At 41.7% G+C, this 22699-nt stretch overlaps 1 protein-coding gene across 2 annotated transcripts in view; it reads right to left on the bottom strand.

Moving 5' to 3' along the window:
* The window catches only part of KCTD5 (potassium channel tetramerization domain containing 5), a 1265680-nt gene that overhangs the window by 1152517 nt on the left and 90464 nt on the right, over window positions 1–22699 (bottom strand). The gene's annotated exons all lie outside the window — the stretch shown is intronic.

The following is a 22699-nucleotide window of genomic DNA, read 5'->3' as shown; positions in this document are numbered from 1 at the left end:
TAAAACAGCCTTAGGCAGGGAAACAAACATTTGACAGAAAATTTTCTAACAAGATGGTGTTCAAATCATGCAAATTGTGCAAAACAGCAAGTTTTCCTGCCAAAACTTTCAAAAAGGTTTTTAATCAATGGAAATACCTGCTGCAAATTACTCTCAGTTCTGGCAGCACAAGGCAATAAGAAGTGGTGCAGTAAAATTGCCTTAGTGTAGAAACTCTGCTAAACTTTTATCAGTGGTCATAAAACACATTAAAACTCAATCAGCTTAAAATAAATAGTATTACTCTTGCACTGAAAGAGAAACAAAACTCAAAGTACAAACAATTTTCCAACAGGAAAAAAAGTACAGTTTTGTACCTACCATAAATGTAGATGTCCGAACTGGATAGCATCTGCAGTCATAACAACTGGGTTGTCCTGTCGTCAGGCAGCCCTGCAGTCAGCCGGATTCCAAAGTCCGGGTCCGGCTTCGGCTGATGTCGCACTCCACCCGACGTCATCACTGCTGGTCTTCGGGTATAAAAGCATCAGCCGACGCCATTTTCCTCAGTGTTTCTTGCCCCGGATGCCAGTAGCCCTCTTGCAGGCTAAAATTTGGATAGATGCCAATGTTTCCAAATAGATAGAGGTAAACACAACAATAAGCATGTATGTACATATATACAAACAAATACACCATAAAAGACTCCCCCCCAACAGCTAGCTATTAGGAGGGTAGACACCCTAGGAGTACCACAGAGGGAAGGAGGGAGGTAATCCTGACTGCAGATGCTATCCAGTTCGGACATCTACATTTATGGTAGGTACAAAACTGTACTATGTCCTTCATGGATGCATCTGCAGTCATAACAACTGGGTAGAATACCATAGCCAACTAGGGAGGAGGATAAAAGTAGATTATGGTGTGTTTAGGATCCCTTGCAGTACCGCAGTGGCAAACCCTGCTCGGGATCTGGAATATAGAGGCAAATTATAATGCTTGGCAAATGTATGCACGGAGGTCCAAGTAGCCGCCTCAATAATGTCTTTGGTTGCCACTCCTCGTAAGAAGGCTGTGGTAGTGGCTGTTGCCCTTGTAGAATGAGGTCTTATGTTCTGTGGAATTGGTTTTCCATGGAAGGAGTAACAGTATCGTATGCAATTTCCTATCCATTTGGAGATTGTCTGTTTGGAAATAGCTTTTCCTTCCCTTCCTGTTGCATAGGCTACAAAAAGTTGGTCAGTCTTTCTGCTATTTTTGTTCTGTCCAAGTAGTAGCGTAGCTGTCTATGTACATCCAAGGTATGCAGTATTCTTTCCCCTCTGTTTTGTGGGTTGGGAAAGAAGGTAGGTAGGTGGATTGCCTGGTTTAAAGACACTCTGGATACCACCTTGGGCATAAATGTAGGATTAGTCCTCATGGACACTCTATCTTGGTGGAAGATTAGGAAGGGTTGCACTGCCATTAAGGCCTGTAGTTCTGAAACCCTCCTTGCTGAAGTAATTGCCAGTAGGAAAGCAGTTTTCCATGACAGGTGTTGTAGGTCTGCTGTTGCTGCTGGTTCAAAGGGTGATAGTGTCAACTTTTCTAGCACAAAGTTTAAATCCCAAGCTGGTAATGGTGGTTTCCTTGGAGGTTTTACATTCTTGATTCCTCTGAGGAACTGCCTGAGCAAAGGGTGCGAAAAACAGGTGGATCAAAGCTGTATTCTGCTGAAATAGCTGATGCATGTATCGTCATGGAGGAGTAGGACAGGCCTGAATGAAGAAGTTCGCCCAGATACTCCAGAATGTTAGGCATATCTATGTTTGAAACATCTTTTCCTCTTTCCGTACTCCAAATGACAAACCTTTTCCATTTTCCAGCATAGTTCCTTCTTGTTGAAGGTCTGCGTGCTTCAAGAATAATGTCTTTAACTCTTTGGGAAAGTTCTGGATTAACTGCTGCTATGTGATGTTCCATGCAGTCAGTTGCAACGTTTTTAGGTTTGGATGTATGATGCTGTAGTTGTTCTGAGTTAACATCAAAGGCATCAGTGGTATTGGCCACATATTGTTCCGAGACATGCTCCTCAGTAGTGGGTACCAGTGTTGTCTTGGCCAGTTTGGAGCTATCAGGATTATCCTTGGACGTTCTTCCTTGATTTTTAGTAGTACCTTGTGTATCAAAGGAAGAGGTGGGAATGCATATGCTGTTAGGCCTTTCCAGTTGAAGGAGAGCGAGTCCACTTTCCATGCTAGTGGGTGGAATGTCCTTGTGCAGAATTTTTGAGCTGGTGATTGAGAGGTGATGCGAATAGGTCTATCTGTGGCATTCCCCATTTCTTTGAGATGGTCTTGAAGATGTCCGGGTGCAGCTTCCATTCGTGGGCATCCGAAGTGGTTCTGCTTAATATGTCTGCTAGAGTATTGTCTTTCCCGGTACAAATATTGCCTGTAACTGGATGTTGTAGCTGAGTGCCAGGGTCCACAGCTCCAAGGTCATTCTGCATAGGGGGTATGAATGAGTGCCTCCCTGTTTGTTGATGTACCACATGACTGTGGTGTTGTCTGTCCTTATCATCAACTGGCCCTCTTTGAGAAATGGTTTGAACTTTTGGATTGCCAGTTTTACTGCCAGCATTTCTTTTAGATTGATGTGCAGGTGAAGTTGATCCTGTGTCCACAATCCTTGCACGCATTTGTCCAGCATGTGGGACCCCATCCTAGGTCTGAAGCGTCTGTTGTGATGGTCTGGCTTGCTTGACATCTGCGAAAGGGTAGGCCTGGGTTTGACTGGCATGCCTGAGCCCACCATAGGAACTCCTGTTTTAAGCATGGAATTAGTGGGATTTCTGTTTCTAGACTGTGTCTGTGTTGGGACCATAAATTCTTTAGGTACCACTGTAGTTTCCTCATATGTAGTCTGGCAAATGGAACCAAGATTATGCATGATGCCATGAAGCCCAAGGCCTGCAGAACTTTTCTTGCTGTTAACTTGTTCAGTTTTGTTAGTGCCAAGAAGTAAAGAGGAAGTTCTTTTGTTTTTCTGTAGTCAGGAATGCCATTTGTTTTACTGTGTCCAATTCCGCCCAAGAATGTCCTTGTTTGGGATGGTATCAGCCTTGACTTTTGTAAATTGACTGTGTATCCCAGTGCTTGTAGCAAGTAAATGACCCTTTGTAAATCTGTTGTCAGCTTGCTTTTGTTGTCCCTTGTAGCAGGCAGTCGTCCAGGTATGGGTAAATTTGAATTCCCTGTAGTCTGCAATGGGCGATTACTGATGCCAGGCATTTTGTGAATACTCTGGGCGCAGTAGATAAGCCAAAGGGCAATGCTGAGAATTGATAGTGCTCTGATCCTGCAAGAAATCTGAGGTATCTTCTGCAGATTGGTCGAATGGGGACGTGCAGGTATGCCTCCTTGAGATCTAGAGTTACCAGCCAAGACTCCTTGCCCAGCATGGGAAGAAGTTGCTGTAGGGTCAGCATTTTGAATTTTGGGACAATGATGTATGTATTTAAGGTGGACAGGTCGAGAATTGGTCTCCAACTTTTTCCTTTCTTGGAACTAGGAATAGTCTGGAATAGAACCCCTTTCCTTGCTCTGCTGTTGGCACTCTTTCCACAGCTCTCATGTTTGCTAACTCCATTATCTGGCTTAGAGCCTCTGTTTTTTGATTTGGAGGTAGATGTGGCATCCCCCTTTTGACTGGTAAAGTGTGGAAGTGAAACCGTAACCTTGATCTATGGTTTGTAAAATCCACTTGTCTTTTGTTATGTAGTGCCAGTTCTTTGAAAATAAGGTTAACTTTCCGCCTAGAGGAGCTGCTATTTGTTCCCTGGTAGGCGGATTTAGGGTTAAGTCACTGTGGTTGTGCTGATGTAGTGGCAGTGGCTGTGTCTGTGCCTCTGTTGTTACCTTGCCACTGTCGTCCTCTGTAGGCACCTCCTCTGGATTGGTTTCTGCCTCTGGAACGTCTATTCCTGCCCCTTTGAAATTTTGTGGAGTCAGGAAAGGACCAATTTTTGGCAGGCCAGTTCCTGCTAAACCTTGAGGGTTGAACCTGCAAGAAATCTTTAACAGTTTGAACAGATTTTGCCTTTTCTTCCATTTTCTTCATAACCTGCTGGGCAGGTGTACCAAACAAACTTGTCTTGTCCATAGGAGCATCTAGCAACTTAGCTTTAACATGATCCGGTAAAGCTTGTTCCTTTAGCCATGCATGCCTTCTTATCACTGTGCCTGTCATGGCTGATCTAAATGAAGCCTCCAGTGCATCATAGCCACATTTTAAGGAATGGTTGCTAACCTGTTGTATGTTATTTACCATCTCTAATACATATTTCTTATCAAGAGATTCATCAGTGGTTAGTTTTTTAGTTAACTGATCAAGCATAAACTCTTGGTATTGTATCATGTGAAACTGACAGTTTAAAGCTCTAGCTGAGAGAGTAGCTGAAGTGTAGACCTTTTTTACCCCATCTGTCTAATGACCTTGCTTCCCTTTCAGAAGGAATAGGGGTTTTAGCTGTGGTCGCGGCTACTGCCTTGGGACCCTGGGATATAGTTTCTGGGTCTGCAAGTGGGGCCTTGTAAAGGTGGTGATGAGTATCTGGCACCCTGTAAAATCTGTCTGGTTTGGCAGGGGCTGGGGGTAAAGAATCTGGAGCGGAGCAAACATCATTGAAAGCATCATCCACCACAGAGAGAACAGGAGGTATAGCTAAGGGCCTGTGTTGTGGGAGGTGCAGGAAGGTCCTAAGTCTTTTCCGTGAGTCTGAAAAATCCTGTTGCTGCCATTGGAACTGTTCTCGCATGGCATGCAAGGTTTCCCCAAAGGAGAATTCTTCTGGTGGGGAAGCAGCTGGAATGGATTCTTCAGCATCAGAATCTTCAAAATTGGAGAAGGGAGCCTCTGGCTGGTCAGTCATGTCTGATTCATCCGCAGAATCATCAGAAGACACTGGCTCAGGGGGCTCTGCCCTAGGTCTCTTCTCTGGGGGCTGAGAGGCCCTGTCTGGGTGAGATTGAGATCCTCTAATTAAAGAAATTAAATCTTCTGCCAAAGTAAGCATTTGAGAACTAGAAGAGGGCCTGGGTGTGGGGGGTTTAACAGGCACTGTTTTAGTAGTCTTGGCTGCTTTAGCCCTGGCGAAGGCCTTAATGGACATGGCTGCTGGAGGCCTAGCAGCACCACGTGCTGGGGTAGAGACATCCAAGGGGATGGTGTCTGATAAGTCAACCACCGTAGTGGGTAAAATTTCTGAGGTCGATTCAAGAGTTGTAGCAGGGGCCTCAGTTGTAGGAATAGGTTCAGCTGTACTTTGATCAGTTTTCTCGGTTTCGCCGAAACCGAGACACTCGCGTTTGCTTAACCATGGTTTCGGCCGAAACCGCGGACCGCGAGTGTCGGTCTTTATCTTTGCGTTTTTGGTAGATTGGGTAGTCGGAGGATCCGACGGCATAATGTACGCAAAAACAGAACCGAAAAACTGTTCTGCAAACTCCGACCGACGCCTAAGCCGCTCGTCGGTTGAAAGAAGCACAGGCTGAACAGGCTGCTACGTCGTGGGCTGGGCCTAAACAAGGCAGACAGTAAGAGTGGAAATCTTTATGAGGTATTTGTTTCCCACAGGTTAAACAATTGTTAACTTTTTTTCTGACATCGGCTGAGGCAAGAAAGAGTCCCCAACGGGGTACTTAGCTTTAGAAGTCTTCGAAGTAGTATTCGGTAGAAGTAATCTCTGGATCCGACCGACCGGCACTTGCGAACAGCTTCTGCTTCGGGCGCCACGCGGCAAGAAAGACTGAGGAAAATGGCGTCGGCTGATGCTTTTATACCCGAAGACCAGCAGTGATGACGTCGGGTGGAGTGCGACATCAGCCGAAGCCGGACCCGGACTTTGGAATCCGGCCGACTGCAGGGCTGCCTGACGACAGGACAACCCAGTTGTTATGACTGCAGATGCATCCATGAAGGACATCAACAAATTAGCTAAATACACATTTCAAGTAGACAGAAAATGGCAGAGAGAGGAATAAAACCCAAAAGGGTTTCTTATCACAGTTTAGTAGCTGAAATAAACCAGGGGACAGCAGCAGTCCTCCAATAGATCCTTGGTATTACTGTGGCACTAGAAAACCGAATGGGTCTTGTCTGTGGGTTTCAGGGGCAGTCCTGATCCTGTCAGGTGACTGGTATTTCACACCCACACACAGCAGTTGGAGGAGCTCTGAGCTTTGATAGACTGTCAGAGGGAGGGAAGCAAGGCACCACCACCCATATGCCAAGTAAGGCAGCATGTCTGAACATACAAGACAGAGCAGCATTCAGGACTGTACACAATTGTTAATGTCAATGTCCTAAAATGGTAACAGCAATGCTCAGAGAGATCAAAGTAGAATATTAACATTTTCAGAAGCCATGCTCAATGTTCAACTTTGTTTTAGCATTGCTACCTTTACATTGCCAAACTCAAGTATAACTTACTAAAAGCTAAGATCTTGCAGGCCAGGTCACTCCTTCAATGAACAAAAATGACTAATTTTCACCTTTTAATCAATATTTAGAAGGAAAATTGTGGAATTTAATTTATTTCTATTTTTTTTTTTGTATTCTTTAAGATGTCTCACATACAGTATTGCAGTTTTCTGCAAAAAGAACAAGCTAGAAAATTTTGTAGTTGCAATCACTGCCAGGGTTTGACTGGGGAGCTGCCCCACTTTACACCAACATATACAACAAAATCCATTAGACTTCAGTAACTCCACACTTTTAAAACCACCCATGACCTTCATAATTAAAATATGTCTAGTAAGGACTTGCATTTTAAAATCGCAATAAAACATATGAGCAAGCAAAATATATTATCATGTATGCTGTTCAGCAATAACATGCAATATAAAACTGGTTCTTTTGTTAAAATGAGCATCTTCACATTTCTTTTGGAAGTAATCTGGTACTTGCGTATTATCGCAACCAGATTTCCGCGGTTGCGACTTGTGCATAGCTGTAGAGAAACCACAGCAGGTAAGACTTCAAGCTGCTTTGGGAAGTCCTTAGTACTGCCAAAAACCTTCATATTACTTTCCGGACCAGGAACAACTTTAGAAATCCTGTACTTCTTTTGCGTGTATTGCAGACGTACGCTTGACTTTCCAGGGCTGCTGTTGTACTGTGGGTTTGTTCAGAAAAGGCACACACAAAGTGGTTGGGGTAAACTGTTTTAGAGCCTATGTTTTAATGGATGTTGAAAGGACACCAAAAAACTTCTTGTGGTACACTTGTTATTTACAATGAATGTTGTAATCTATCTTGAAAATAATCAACCATTGCATTGCTAATGATTTTAACTGATGATGATGATATTGACAGCTGATTTCAGGTCCATTTCTCAATGAGAGAGTTCGGAAGGGGCATGTTCCAAAAAAAAAAAAAAAAAAAAAAAGAGATTGTATTATACTGGTCATTGATTTCATTAGCACTGTAAATGATGTGGTGGCCGACTCTGTGGTTTTGTCTTAGTATGCAGTGGGAAATGTGTAACAGTAGTTTCACAACATTTGCTGCCACGAGAAAGAAACGTACAGCAGCCGGAATTGAAATAACAGAAATGGTGGGAGTAAAGTAGACAAAGACACACGAACAGTATGTTTTTTTTACATTTCTGTGATACCAGAACAGAAAAAAAAGCATGCGTTTGTGTAGAAGGACTACCACCATACAACATTTCTGCAGTATTCATGAACATATTTAATGAACATTACACAACCGGATTTTACCATTAAAAAATTGGTTGCGATAATACGCAAGTACCAGTAATCTTAGTGCTAAAGTACCTCAAGTTGTTTGCCTTCAAGCAGCTATTCCTAACATGAGATAAAGTTTCTTCCACCTCAAATAGGAAGAAACACAACTGGGCTAACAGTTCAATACATAGCCCTCAATACATTTTCACTTGGGAATAATGGACAAAACCAGAAATAATATGGGGCACTACAAACTATTTGCAAAAGAATTTACAAAAATGACAAAGAATATTTAAATTAATGTGAGTTTTCTGAATAAACTAAAACCTTTTAAATCCAAGCTGATCATCATCCCTTAAGTGTTTACAAATTTTCAGAAGACATAACTCAAAATTCTGAAGTAATGATCAGGGACATAAAATAAGGACAAATGATAGATATGGATTTTGTCTGGTCATAAATGTGTAGAAATTCTACCAGTTATTATAGTATGAACTCAGGATGTATCTATATTGACCAAGGTAACACTTATGGAAGCCCCTTTTTTGCCCACTGGGAATCCGTGATCACCTGCAAGGCGAAGTACAGAATCCTGCTATAAAAAATTAAGTACAAACTTTTAATGGAAGAGAAAAACATTGTTCCCGTTAAATATTTTTCAAAATACGGTTTAACATTCCAGTCAAAAAAGGTATTGTTTGCCAGTGTCACTTCACAATCACAGCAGCAGATTATATGCTACAGAACAAGCTGCATATACACTGTAACCCAGCAACACAAGGTCACCTCCTCAGAAAGGGACTTAAGCAGCTTATGCTACACAACTGTAGAGATCTTAAAACTGATCAAAACGCAGACACAGCATTCTAAAATCACCTTGCACATCACTTAATATATGCAGTGTGTGTGTTCATATGAATATTTAATTGAAACAATCTGGTCTTAAAAAGAAACAAAGCGCCAGGCAACTTCAAGCCTGACAAAACTGTGAATTCAAGTTTAACTATGCACTATTTATTTTTTTTTTAAATCATACTACTGAAAAGAAAATGAAAATCTTCCTGCCTAGCCTCTTTCTTTTACAGAGCTTTAATCTCAGAAGAAAATAATAATTTGCAGCAACTTAGTCTGTTAGCAAAAAAAAAAAAAAAAAAAAAGCAAGAGCTATCCTTCTGAATAAACTGTAAATGCTTCTGATTCACCTGCTCTATATAAAAAGGTCTAGCCAATGCATTGTGTTATCAGTACTAAAACTATTGGTTATTTTCAAAACTCCAAGACACAGCAAAATGAAACCATTGCAAGTTCAAAATATATACACACACTAATTATAAAAATGTATGCTGTTGACACAGGTCAAATTTTGAGTGCCAAAGGGGCATGTTAATATAATTAAGGATTTGGGTAAATGGGTTTCTATGCCTGGAGAAAAAGGCCCAAGGTAGCTGGGGTAAGGTTATTCTTGATGAAGTTGCAAGATGTATTGTCAGTTCTGGATATTACACAATATATACAAGCAATGTAACTGAAATACTATGTGAAATAGAATGCAGGCTTAAGTAGGTAAGAGATGGCAAGATAATTCTTTTGCTTTGTAGAAAAAATGGACCCCCTAGATCCTAGAACCTAGGTGCACAAAGTAAGACTGTGGGTCAACTTTTAACAGAGAGACAAGGAGTGAATGCAAGAAAGTATTTGGACCTTCTTTAAAAATGGGGTGGAATCTAAAGGGGTTTTGCAAACAGGAGAAGGACAACAGATTTGTTTTTTGGGACTTATGCTGGAGTGGATGAGTTATCGTAAAGGCACCAAAAAACAGCAAATTTGAAAATCTTCAACTGGGAAGATGCCAAGAAACAATTTTAAACCCCAACAAAGGAAACTCGATATACTAGAGTAGGGAATAAGGAAAAACAACTAGAAGGGTGTCCCCCAAAATGAGGGGTCAGACCCAAATAAATGGACTGCTGACATGAGACAAGACAAGTTGAGAGGGGGTTCTTCTTTCCAAAATATATAAAAATGTTGCAGATAACAAGTACATGGAGGTTCTGAAATTTAAATGGATATGAAAAAGAATGCCAGATACAGAAGTAAGGTCCAGCAAATGCATATATGCTACATACCAAAAATAGCCACAAACTCGAGAAAATCCAGAACCTCCGCCCTGAAGTGTCCGCACAAGTATTTTTATACTGTCAGACAAGCTGGCACTGTAGGAAGGGACCAGCTTCAAAAAATGAAGTACTTCTGTACAAAGATGGGCTGCGAGGGTTAATAAATCTAATCAAATGGGAAAAAAATGACTGCAGACTTGTACTTGCTTTAGCAGTCGGACATCTGGAGCAGCTGCCAATATATACAGTCAACAGTGTTAATCCCAGTGGAAAAAAATATTACTGGATGGTGGGAATCCCAAAAGGACACTGGTCTAGCAAAACTGTCCTTACATTCTGAAGATGAAGCTACGATGGTGTATGGAAATGGACAAAAGATTTACAGACAACATGGTTACTCTGACTTCAGTATCTAGACAGGCAGTAGACTAGATTAAGAATGTGAAAATGAAGCAACAAAAAGCAATGATGGGAAAATACTACTGAATCCTGTTTTAGAGAAAGCAGCAAAAGGTAAAAGTAGCGTATAAATTATGAAGGTTAAAAGTATGCACACTGTAAATTATTATGGAAAATGTTGACATACAAACTCTGATGCTGTGTTGAATTGTAAACAGTTTTTAAATAATCTCACACACATTACAAAACTGCAACAGACAATGAATCAATACATCAGCCATTTTACAAAACAGTGTTTTGAACAGAGCCTGAATCTATCTCAAAACCCCCATGGATGCAAATATGGTGAACTTAAAACAGCCCTTCAACTGGTGAAAGCAGACCCCAAAAGAGTATCCCTGCATCCCTCAGACATACTGATAGTCAGGGAGAGCTACATGATGGTGAAGGAAAAAGATGCCCACCAATCCAAAAGGCCCAAAGAAGAATGAAAATGTGCTGCAGGATGGAAGTGAATAATGAGACTAAAAGTTATTGCAAGTACCCCAACAAATGAATAAAAGTGGGCAGTTCTGTACCCATCTCCAAGGTTCATCCCACAAGACTAGAGAGGCAGATTTTGTCTACTACACTTGAATTTCTTTGAGAAAGTCAGACGTGACCGACAGCAGTAACAAAGTAAATACAGCTTATCTGGACCTTGCAAAAGCCTTCAATACCATTCTCCATGCTGGCTTCATTCATAAACTAAGTGCCTTAAAAATAAACTCTTGGGTACTAATGTGGATATCAAATTGGCTGAGGCAGAACCCACAAAGTGCAGGTGAACATACAGACACTATGAAGATAAAAATGTCACTGTCTCACAAAATTCTGTACTGTATCCATTTTTGGCATTAATTTATCAGATCTTAAAGATTACAACCAAAACATATGATAAACCAGCTCCTCTGGTGGAGTAGAAGGGCAAAGTCCTGACTACAACCTTGGCACCCCAGGTTTGATTAGTGGGTCGAGCAGATGACAGACATCCTGGTGGGAGGGTGGCAATATGTGCATCTCCTGCGATGATCCTTGGCTGAGGGTGGGGAACATCATTGGATGTAATCAGGGATGGACTTGACTGAGCTACTAGGGAGGTGGGATGATATACTACAAGTCATCACTGCATGCCCATGCCTTGGACTCTACTACAATGCGGCGGGGGGGGGGGGTGGAGTGTGTAGGGCATAAAGAAAAAACACTGGACAGATGTAGGGACAGTCAAGCCCATGGGATGCCCTTAAAATCCATGACAACTAAATACCCTGGGCAATAGCCATCCACACAACTGAGTGGAGAGAAGTGGCACTCAACTGCCTCCAAACATAAGCAGCTGGGTAAGCTTTGAAGGCCATTGAGACTGTTTGCCCAAGAAAGGGCCCAAATATCCCTGACATTGCAAGACCTCCATGACTAATGGGTTGGCATCAGTTAAAGGGCCTGCCTCTGCCACCCCTGTCTGAAATGGAATAAGAGAGTTGCCACTGGAGTTTACAAAACCATTGATATATGGACCCTCTTCTAATTACTGATGTAGGTCCTTTGAGTAGTCTTAAATTTTGACACCTATGAGACAGAGCACTTTTCCTTCCTGCTCGTACCTCAATAACTTGTCTTTCACCATAGATCAGAGAGAGCAGAACCATCATGGGAGCATCAGCAAACTAAGTCTTAAATTGTTTACAAAGTCAAAAGCAAAGCCATGCATGACACCTCGTGGAAATGGCCAGGTCTGCCACCCTAGCTGCTCCGTCAGCTGCCCTAACAGCTACATGAAGAGATTAGCAATGTTTAGCATGGTAAGCAAAGTAGTCTCCAATTGTTTTGACTTTGATGTGGGTGGCTTTTTCAAAGAGTTTAATGTTTGTTCTGCTAAAAATTTTTTTTGTAAGCAGTTTAAGTGCTGCATAATTCAAAACCCTCGAGGCAAAAGTACCACAAGTGTATGTTCGCTTCCCCATTATCTCCATCCATCTACACTCCTTGTTCTGACAGTTTTTGCATGATGGCTGCTGTTACAATCATACAGTCCACCAGGGCCACCTAGGAGGTAGAAGGTACCAATCAATAAGCCTGAAAAAATCACCCCCTTTATCCTCAGTGGGAGGCAGCTGGCCAAGAACCCCTCTTGGCACATCAATTAAAGAATACTGATGAAGGTTGAGTCTTCTGGGGGGACTGGTGGGAGACCTTCTGTTCACCCAAGTTGGTGTCAGATGTCAAAACTCACACACTTGCTTACTGCACATCCTCTTTCTGGAGAGTATGTTTCTTTTTTTTGGGGGGGGGGGGGTGATGTGATCCAAATCCCCAAATATTTCAGATTGAGCCTGTACAGTTTCCTCAAGACGTTTTGTTCTGCTGTGACCAAAGAACGCACGATGATTAGTTTACAGAGTGTTGGGTGCCAAGGGCTGAAGCAGGCACTGTATGCACCCTTGGAGAACTGGAAATCATCCTCTCTTGTTACATGAGGGGAACCTCAACAGACTACCCAGAGAGCTTTGAGGTGGAGATCAGTGCCAATGCATCAAAATCAGAGGACTCCATTACAGAGAACAGCAAAAGGGAGTTGGTGCTGAAAACACTTCACAGAGCAGTCAGTCTCAAGATTAAATCAATGATGATATCGAGTGAACCAAATGAGTGTCTGAAGCAAGGGAAGGGCATCAGTCAGTGTCAGACAGACTACAAGTGGTCTCTCTGCTCCTAGTACAGAAACTGACTGGATTTGGGGTGTTGAAGGGCCAAACCCCGATACAGAGGGAGATGGAATAATACTGATCTCAACATGCACCTTCAGAAAGACCCTCGTCCTATGGTCCCCATTAGAATTAGTGGTAATCCCGAAGGACCTGGAAGACCGAAGGGAAGAGGTAGAGAGTGTTCTTGAAAGACAGCAGATTTTTCCCTTTTGGAGGAATACCTGCTCACGTCTGGTCTTGGAGCTTTAATATTATCCTGGATTTTAAGGAACATGGAACTAATGGAAGAATCACACACCGAATCAGGTGTCGGAGGAGACCATGTGGGCTCCTGATCTGGGGAATTTGATGCAGAGAATGGAACAGAGACATCCAATTTTCCTCTTTTTAGTCTGTCTTTTGACAGTCTTTTTCTGGTTTGTCCAAAGGATCAGGAGGAAGAAGCCCTTTTAGAATTCATAGATCGTTACTAGGCTAACATGGGGGGACTTTACCCACCCAGCCAGGTTTTCCTGAAAGAATAATGATGTCTTGTTTCCAAATAGGACATTGAGAGCCAGACATTTAGAAGCTACCTCTGTCCATAAGGGACATGGGTGCCATGCCTAGTGTAAATTTACTATTCCACATCCATTGGTCTAAGCTGCACTTAAAACTGGGTAATACATGAGCTCAGCTCCACATGGATGGAAAGCCTGTTCCATAAGAGGGGCAGTCTCTGGGACACATCTGTTTCTCCAACATTCTGCTCAAGTTGGAGATAAAATTCAGGTCCCTAGACATTGTATTTCTGGTACTCAACTTGTTTCTCTTGTCTGCAATTGAACAAGATCTAAAAGCCTTACATACAACACAATCTGCAGTAAGATGATCTAACCGCAGGCGAAGCACACAGAGATCGTAGGAGTCCTACGGTGTGATTCTGTGGCTACACTTGCTATATTTCTTGAAGCTACTGTCAGGCTTCTCCACTGAGAGACGTACTAATATACAAAACAGTTTACAGTCTGGCAGTTGTAAGACAGAAAAAAAATACCAAAAAATCTATCTAAAAAAATTTCCTTAAAGTAAACTGACAAAGGACAAGAGAAAGACTTAGGCCTCCTGCCTAAGCATTTCAAAGGAGGTGTGGAGAATTGCTATTAATAACCAAGAAAAGGGAAGACAAAGTACACAGAATGATACTTGAGAAATTTAAAGGTACTACTGTGAGAAATTCTAATAAAAACAAAAACAGGTAACAATATAATAAAAAGAAGCATTTAGATGGAAGTTGCTGCTTATCCACCTGAAAACTAATGCTGGCAAACAATATCTGAGGTCAGTTAGTGCACCGAGGAATTATGGAAACGAAAGCATCTTTAAGGAGCTGAAGGCAAGGAGCACTACTGACGCTAAATCAGATCCAACAAGTGGCTCGGTATCCATCAGTTGGATCAGACAAACAAAGAAAAATATCTGAAAGATCAACTAAGTAATAGGTATTTGCAAATTGTGCTTACCAACAGCCCAAAAAGACATAAAAGCATCTAAGCAACCTATGTATTTATAGCTCTGTACATTCCTGCAGATGTATGCTACCTATTCCCCACCCCACAGTCATCTTATTAAACAGTTATTAATCTGCAAAGTAACCCGATGTGCCATTCTTCTAACTGCTCCTCAAGCTGAAAGCCCTGTGTACTTTTTAAAAGAATCCTCTCAAATATTAACTTTACTTTGTCACACAATTATTTCCTTTCCAGTTGTTCTGCAATCTGGTGCACGAAGATCAGGCCAAACACTGCTTAAAAACAACAGGTTAACAAGAGTAACCACAGTTAAATATCCTTTTTCACATGCATTGATATTTCTAATCCAGTTCACTATAATGATTCCCACCCACAAGTTTCCTTCTGTAATTTCGCTGAGATGATCAGATGCAGTGCCATAAAATTTTCTGAGGGTCAGCGTGTTCTATACATAGAGCACTACAATATTTCAGTGTAGTGTGCAACTACTAAAACATTCATGAACTTGAGGATAATTTTTCTGTTCTCAAATTGATATACTGTGCAGAATCAGCAAATAATTCAATGTTTGCAAGTTGTATACCACAGCTACAGCTCTTCAAAACATTTCAACTGCTTTAAAATGCAAAATATAATAATGTTAACCTACAGAAAAAAAAGTTACACTCCTAAAATAGCACTTTCACAATGTACTGCAAAAGGCCACTTAATAATGCATAACACACTTAAATTAACAGAACGCTGCAATTTGTACTAGAGAATCATTTCAAAACTTAAGCAAGGTTCAAATTTTCTGAAAAGTAAGCAGAATATCTGGTGTGGTGTAGTTTCACTCTCACTAGTCCATCATAGTAAAAAAAAAAAGTGCAAGTACAGCCAACGCAGACATTGATGAACTCATCACCTCTACCTCCCCCTCTTCCACACAGCACAGGCTGATCATACCTTTCAACTGTCTAGATTTTTGCAGGAAGTCTAGAGATTTTTGTCTCATTTGTCTGTTCCTCACAAAATTTGCAGTTTTCTGCCAAATCAGTGAGGATTGAAGTCATTAAATAATGACATGCATTTGAGTTTCAGACTTCACATCCTTCAGAAAAAAATGCATGCCAACATATAAACGTAGAAAATTAATGGAACAGGATTTAAGAGCAATATTTAAAATCTATCCCTATTTTTGGCCCTTTGTATCCCCAATATTTTATGCTTTGTCCAGATTACTTGCTTTAAAGAGGTTGAGAGGTATTCTAGGGGTGGATGGCTAGAAAGCAAACAATTCTAGGTAATACAGCACAAACTAAACTGGGGGAAAAGAGAAGGGCTCAAGATCAAAATGCTTTCCCTTCCTGTATCAAATCACTGACAAACTGAATTTTCAAAGATGTCAGTCCTTTAGGTAAGAAAGCAGCAAAATTACTGGAGGGCCAGCAACACTGCTCTCAGCTCAACACGAGTAAAACAGACTTGCATCACAAACCCCTAAACCGTATAATGCAGAATGTGGGTGACCTAACCTACAGATGGTGTCCATACTTTATCTGCACAACAAAGACATTTCAACAAATGGACAGCCTGTAAAGAACAGTGCAAACATCCATCGGTGTACACTCTTATGAAAACTTTAGCCTAGCCCAAAAGTAGATACCCAGGTCTTAAGGGTGTTGTTTCATGTTGTGCTCAGGAGCATCTACTGTAGAATTCTTGCACAAACTTGCACAGGAACCAATGCAGTGGTAGCTGATTTGAAGAAATGACTTGGCCAAAGATGTATTCTGCAGCTGAAAAGAATCCACTACTTGAACAGCTATGACTCATGGAAGCAAAGGAAAGGCCTTCACAGAATTACTACCTACATAGCAGACAAGAACAGGGAGGAATTCTGCTGCAACTTGAGCTTGCTCACCATGATGTCCAGCCAGATAGAGGGTAAACTGAGTTACTGGTACTTAATGAACCAACAGTCCAAATAAAGAAGACCCAAATGGAAATATGCACACAAATATGATGGCACCATGACCACAGCAAGTTCAGTTAAGACCTCGATGGGAAAGGGAATTAGTCTTTCTGGGAAAATTCTAAAGTTACAACAGTCTCCTATCCACCAATGAAATAACCACTGATACCAGTTTTCAGGGTATTTATATGGAGGTAGGTACCTTGGAAGTTAGAAACACACGGCCAGCACCCACTGCAAAGAAAAGGCATGATAAAAGACTAAAGGCCACTCAGAACCAGGACAGACCTTAACTCTCCATTTTTTTCCACACACACAAAATAAATAAATAAATAGTGGCCAGTTTCTGGTGACACAATAATGGTTCTTTTGACAATGACAATTGTAGTCACTATGAAGTTAGCTCTCGATTGTTACCAGAGAGAGAAGATCAACAAAAATTCAAGATTCAGTGTCTTAAGCAAGTACTTCCCTTTCCAATCTGATGGATATGGCAGATTGCTCTTCCGAAACAGAGAATATCCAGACCTCCTCCACAGCAAGGAGGGAGGAGGACTGCTGAGGAGACCATGTAAAAGGTGTTAATAAAAAACAACCAACCATGAACGAAACAAGAATAGTTTATTAACACACACAGCGCTTTGCCTCAAAAAAGCCTTCCAAGAGCAACAAACATCACATTAATTAACTTACACACAAAAATATAATTAGATAATTAACATAATTATTTAATCATATACTTCCAATTATACTCTATTTATGCCATGGGTCTACGGTGTTATACTTTAAGATAAATAATGTTTCTTTCTGCAATAATTTACCTTTAATATCAGCACATTCCCCAGTAGTTAAACTGATTTTATCCAAAACAGATCCCCTTAAACAATCTGGATTAGCCACATTAAATCTTTTAAAATGTGCACTCAAAGGACTCTCCAGCTCTTTGTTCTTAATCTCTCTGATATGTTCCTGCAAACATATTTTAAAAGATCCACAAGTCTCTTGTAAAAGGTGTTCCACTGACTCATAGGAAATTGTGCTACAATTTTTTTTGAAGTGAGCAACAGACCCCAAAACAGTACTCTGACCAACTCCAGTAGGATTAAGGTCCCCCAGTCTCCACTGAGATATGGAATACATGGGTGGAAAAAACAGCAGTTTGCCTTTTTTATACCTCTACAGGAGGTAAAACTACTTCTGGTCAAAGTAGAAGCCATAGAAAAAGAGATGCATCTAGGAAAGTCGCACTATCATCCCATCAGTGAAGGGAATACACCACAACCATGAAGGGGGACTCCCAGCAATTCCAGCTTCTGCTGTTCTGCTCACTCTAAAACATCATATGCAGACAGATGTGGACTCAACAGCTACTTGGAGTTTGAGAAGCTTCTAGTCTTCAAAGTCAAAGTCAAGCTGTTACACTTTCAGCCACTTTGTCAAAAAATACACTGAAGATGCCACTTTGTCAAAAAATACACTGAAGATGCAGGATTTGTTTGCCTGAAGTCCAACACTATCATTGGGGTGGGAGGTTGGTATATTCGCTAAGGTGTTCACCTTACAGACGCAAAGTGCAGGGTTTGATTTTTACATGGGATAACTGGCCAGGCTTAAAATGGCCCACAAGGGCAGCTAGCCTAGTACTAATTATGAAACTATATGACTTTCTATGAACTTATGAGCTTTTAATGTGCAGGATGCAGACAACCATTTCCAGAAGCAATCAAAAGCTGTGGACGGTGTCAAGGAGGTAAACTGCCAATGACCAAGACATAGGGTTAATTCAGTATAGCAATAATGACTAGTCGGGAAGAGATTTCCCACCCAAACATAGGCCCCCAGGTTAGGGGGAGAATATTCTGTCAGCCTTGCATGACAACCACTGTATCTGGGCAACACCATTTCTGTAACACAGAGACCTTAAATGTGTCAAACTGGTTTAAAGACCTACAACCCTAATGAAGATACCCTTGAGAACAAAGGACCTCACCTAAAGCCACTTTACTTTGTTCTGTACTACACTTAGAGTTTATTCAAAACTATAATAAATTAACGAGTGAAGATGGGAGCAAAGACCAAAGTCTCACCTCTCCTGGTCTTCATCAGTTAAGACATGTTCATGGTGGAGTTCTAAATCTTGGAAGGGAGAAAGTCAATACCATTGTTGACAAGAAGGGCTACTGGGGATCACCTTGTCTCAAACAAAACTGCCCAAAAATGAAACCGATTCATAGGTTTATATTAGGCTAATGACTACCAGGGTCTTTATAAACCTTGCCATACAACCCAACCCAGTTTTTCCCCAGAGTACCTTGGGCAGCTATATAGTGGGGTATGTTAGTAAGGTGGTAGCGAAGGGTTATGTTTGTAGGGGAATATATTAGTTTAGGATTAGTTTATTTACCATTGTCTTCTGTTCAGAGACATGGGAGCCAAATTGGGGTGAAGTTATTTCCCATCCAATGGTCAAGATTTCATTTGAACAGGTCCGGGAAGAACTCTGCTTCATGTGGATAGGGAGCTTATTCAGTGTATGCCTCAAAGGATCCCTGCACTGTGGGTCTCTCCAGCATGTTCTATTTGTGTCACAGAAAGTTCAGATCCTTGGATCTAGTGCTCCTAGCTCTGTTTGTTGGATGTGCAAGAGATCCATCATAGCTGGGTCTGAGGATGCCTTACATGACAGGTTACTGAGTAGCAAAAATAAGCCCTTAAGACAGTCTGTGTAGGACAAGTTATTCATTCTTAATTCTCCTGGAGAGGAACCTTTGAGGGCATTCCAATTGCTGCAAGTCCCTGGTTAGATACATGATAAAGGGGGCACTGCACTCAATGACGGGTCTGATAAAGGCTTTGTAGAGTAGTACTATAACTTCCTTGGACCTGGATGCCATATCCTTACTTCTGAGTTGGACACCATAAAATGACTTTCTTACTATCTTGCCTACATGTTGGTCAAAGGACAGATTACGGTCTACATACATCCCCAGATCCCCAATTACCAGGCCAACTCTTATACATGTTTTAATTGACGGCGTAATTAGCCTGGGTGGATTTCTTCTATAATCCATTTCTTCACACCAAGTTTTAATCCATAGCTGTGGCACAAATCATTTGTGCCAGAACCTCCTGTAGGATACTGGTGTTGTGGGGGGGGGGGGGGTCTACGATGGCTCCCAATTTACAGTCATCTGCAAACTTGGTGAGCCAGAGGCCTTCAACATTAGCCTTGACATCTGAGAAGTAGAAGCCAAGCAGGAAGGGGGGCCAACACACAGCCCTGGTGTACTCTGCTGATGACAATCTCCTGGTGGAAGTGGTCTCACCAGTCCTGACTTATTAGGCCCATCTGTATTCCAGTCAGCAGTCCAGCATGCTATGTACGGATATATGCCTAGTTCTGAGAGTTTTATCAAATGCCTTGGCTAGGTCAAGGTAGGCAGTATGCACCATTTTCCCCTCATCCATAGCCTTGGTGACCCTCTTGAAGAAGTCTACCAGTCTGAGTAGGCAAATGGGTCCAGTATTGTTTGCAGGTTGCCAATGTCCTTGCTGATCATTTTCATACTTGTTTCATGGCTTTGTATATTAGGACTTCCCAAACTGATGGGTCTGTAGTTCCCAGGGGTCGGTTGATGGTCCACCCTTATAGGGACAGATTACCACTATGGCCCTCTATTCACCTGGCTCAACCCATTTTGAGGCTGCAACTAAAAAGTAATTCCAGTGCTCTTGCTAGGTCATGTTTTAAGATATTTAGGAAGCAACTAGGGATATTGGTCAGGGCTCATGAAGAAGTGCTTCTGGCCTTAGTGAGTGCCAGATGAACCTGCTCCCTGCGGATAGGTTTTCATGGATATTCTAGGAGGATGTTTCACAAGGGATAGTAGGGGAGAACGGGGGTTAAGTCTGAGATAAATTTAATCAGCCAGAAGACTCACTATGCCACCCTGGTCAGTGAACGTTGTGCCATTTACCACCACTTATGCACATTGCTGAGTGTTACCTTTATGGTTCTTGACAAAGCTGAAGAAGACCTTGTGACTGGTCCTTAGCCTGGGAGGCTATCCTGACCTCTTAACTGGCCTTGTTGGACTTTAGCGGAATCACTGTGCTCATCTCAGAGTTGCTCTTTCCATTTTTGGCCATGTTATTTTTCTTTGTTATATACACTGTTAGGAGTTCACAGTGGGGTTTGTTTATGGATGTTACATTTTGGCTTACTTCTGATATGTATGCAGCCTCAAAAGAGCCATTTAAATGTTTGTACTGGGTTTCAGTGAATAATTGTGCATAGGTAGCTGTGTTCTCTGGATTTATGGAAGCCATGACACTTAATAGGATGTAGTATGCTTTAGAACAGTTCCTAACCTTTACTGATTTAGCTGGATTTTTCGGGTTGATTTTTATTTCGAGGGAGACAGCTTTGTGGTCCAACCTTACTAATGAGTACATGACACAAGGGATGGAGGCTGCAACACTCTCCCATGCTGGTGAGTACTAGGCCCAGTATATGCCTGATTCTCTGGTTAGAGAGTGTGCACTACCTGGTCCAGGGTGTTTGTATTGATGAGGTCCAGGAAACATACCTGCCAGCAAGCTTCCCAGCAGCTAGCAAACAAATTCAAACAAAGGGAACCACCTGAATCGCATTCCAAAAAACTGCATCAATTGTCTTGCTGAAAGAAAAATGTTACAAATTAGGTGGCCCAGTGTCTGAGCTTCTGACTGCATTGACTACCTGCATTAGCTGGTATATCTGCTGCATCTAAAGGACTACCTGTAGCAGCAGACAACAAATGCAAGGTTAATAATGGAGATGCAGATGCAAGGTAAGTGTATTTAAGAGAGTGAAACCAATGCCCGACAGATCATCATCTCATCATTGTCCAGCAAGTATAAGCTAGTCAAGCCAATGCGGAGAAGGAAAACATGCAAGTCAAGAGGAATCTATACTGAATGAGATGACACCTGGCCCTGCAAGTTGCAATCTGAAAAGCAACACTAATGTGTGATCGGTCAACCCAGACAGGGCAGTCCACTTCAAATCCTGACCACTGCAGTCCCTAGATGACCGTTATCAATCTGTAATTAAGCTGCTCAAGAGAGAAGGAGGAGAAATGCAGAGCATAACCCAATACTTTAAACCCAAATAAGTTTCTTCAATGGGAACTGGGGGAAGCAAAAGAAATGGGATCTAAAGATCCTCCACATACCCCACCCCTGACCACTGCCTGCATGATAGTGTAGATGGTAAGAAGCATATGAAAATATAAAAAAAAGATGAAATTAAACAGCCCAGTACATACCTCAATTAACATTCTGGGAATTTCTTCCTAGACCAAAAATCTGTGGGATGCTTTCTGGTCCCTCCAAAATGAGTCAGTCATATGACCCTCAGATACCATACTGGCCTCCATCACGGTCACAGTAAAGGGAATCACAGAGAGGGTTGAATGCACAGCACGTTCTGTAACCTCAGCGGGTACAATGGAATCAGACTGGGCAGACAGTGTCAGCCTTAGCATCTTGAGTTTTTCTTTACCGGATGAAGGCATATCCAGGGAGGAGGAATCCACCATCTTCGTGTGAGCCAAACTCTTAAGGCGCTACGTCTCATAAAAAGGTGTTGAGCTAAATCAAACAAGATCACAAAGTCTTAGACACAAAGGATTAGCAAATGGAGAAAGCTCTGTAGTACTGTACAGTGCCAAGAAAGAATATACACTGGGTATGGAAGTCTTTGTAGGGAACTTTAATACTACACTCAGTTACTCCTCTAAAACAGATTTGGCTTAACAATTTACATAAGTAAAGGAAGGTTCCCCAATAGTGAACTTATCAGTTTTTCTTTAGCAGCAATGGTACCAACAACCACACGAAGATCAGTCTAAAGGATGTGAGACAGTCTGAGGATCTATGTTCAGATCCACCTATACACCTCTATTACACTTGCAAGCTGACGTCATATGTCAGACATACGATCACGTGAAGGTTAAGTTTTGGTATCTTGGCCAGATATCAGCCATGAAAATCCATCTGTTTGGAATATTGGAATACTGCAATAATGATCTGTCAGGGCATCTTTACTCAGATGTTGATCCAGTAGATCACTACTGCAAACACACTAAACTACTGAGAACTCTACCATAAAAGGGTCTATATGTCAAGCCAGTCTTCCACAGCTGTGCAACCTTCAACCTCCTGATCAGAAGGATGCCCACCCTTCAGGAATGTCATCACACACACTGGATAAATTCAT

The sequence above is a fragment of the Protopterus annectens genome, chromosome 12.part0 (assembly GCF_019279795.1).
Source record: "Protopterus annectens isolate FY-2018-M chromosome 12.part0, PAN1.0, whole genome shotgun sequence".
Taxonomy (NCBI): Eukaryota; Metazoa; Chordata; order Ceratodontiformes; family Protopteridae; genus Protopterus; species Protopterus annectens.
The sequence above is the reverse complement of the archived record's forward strand: the minus strand, read 5'-3'. Positions and strand labels throughout refer to the sequence as shown.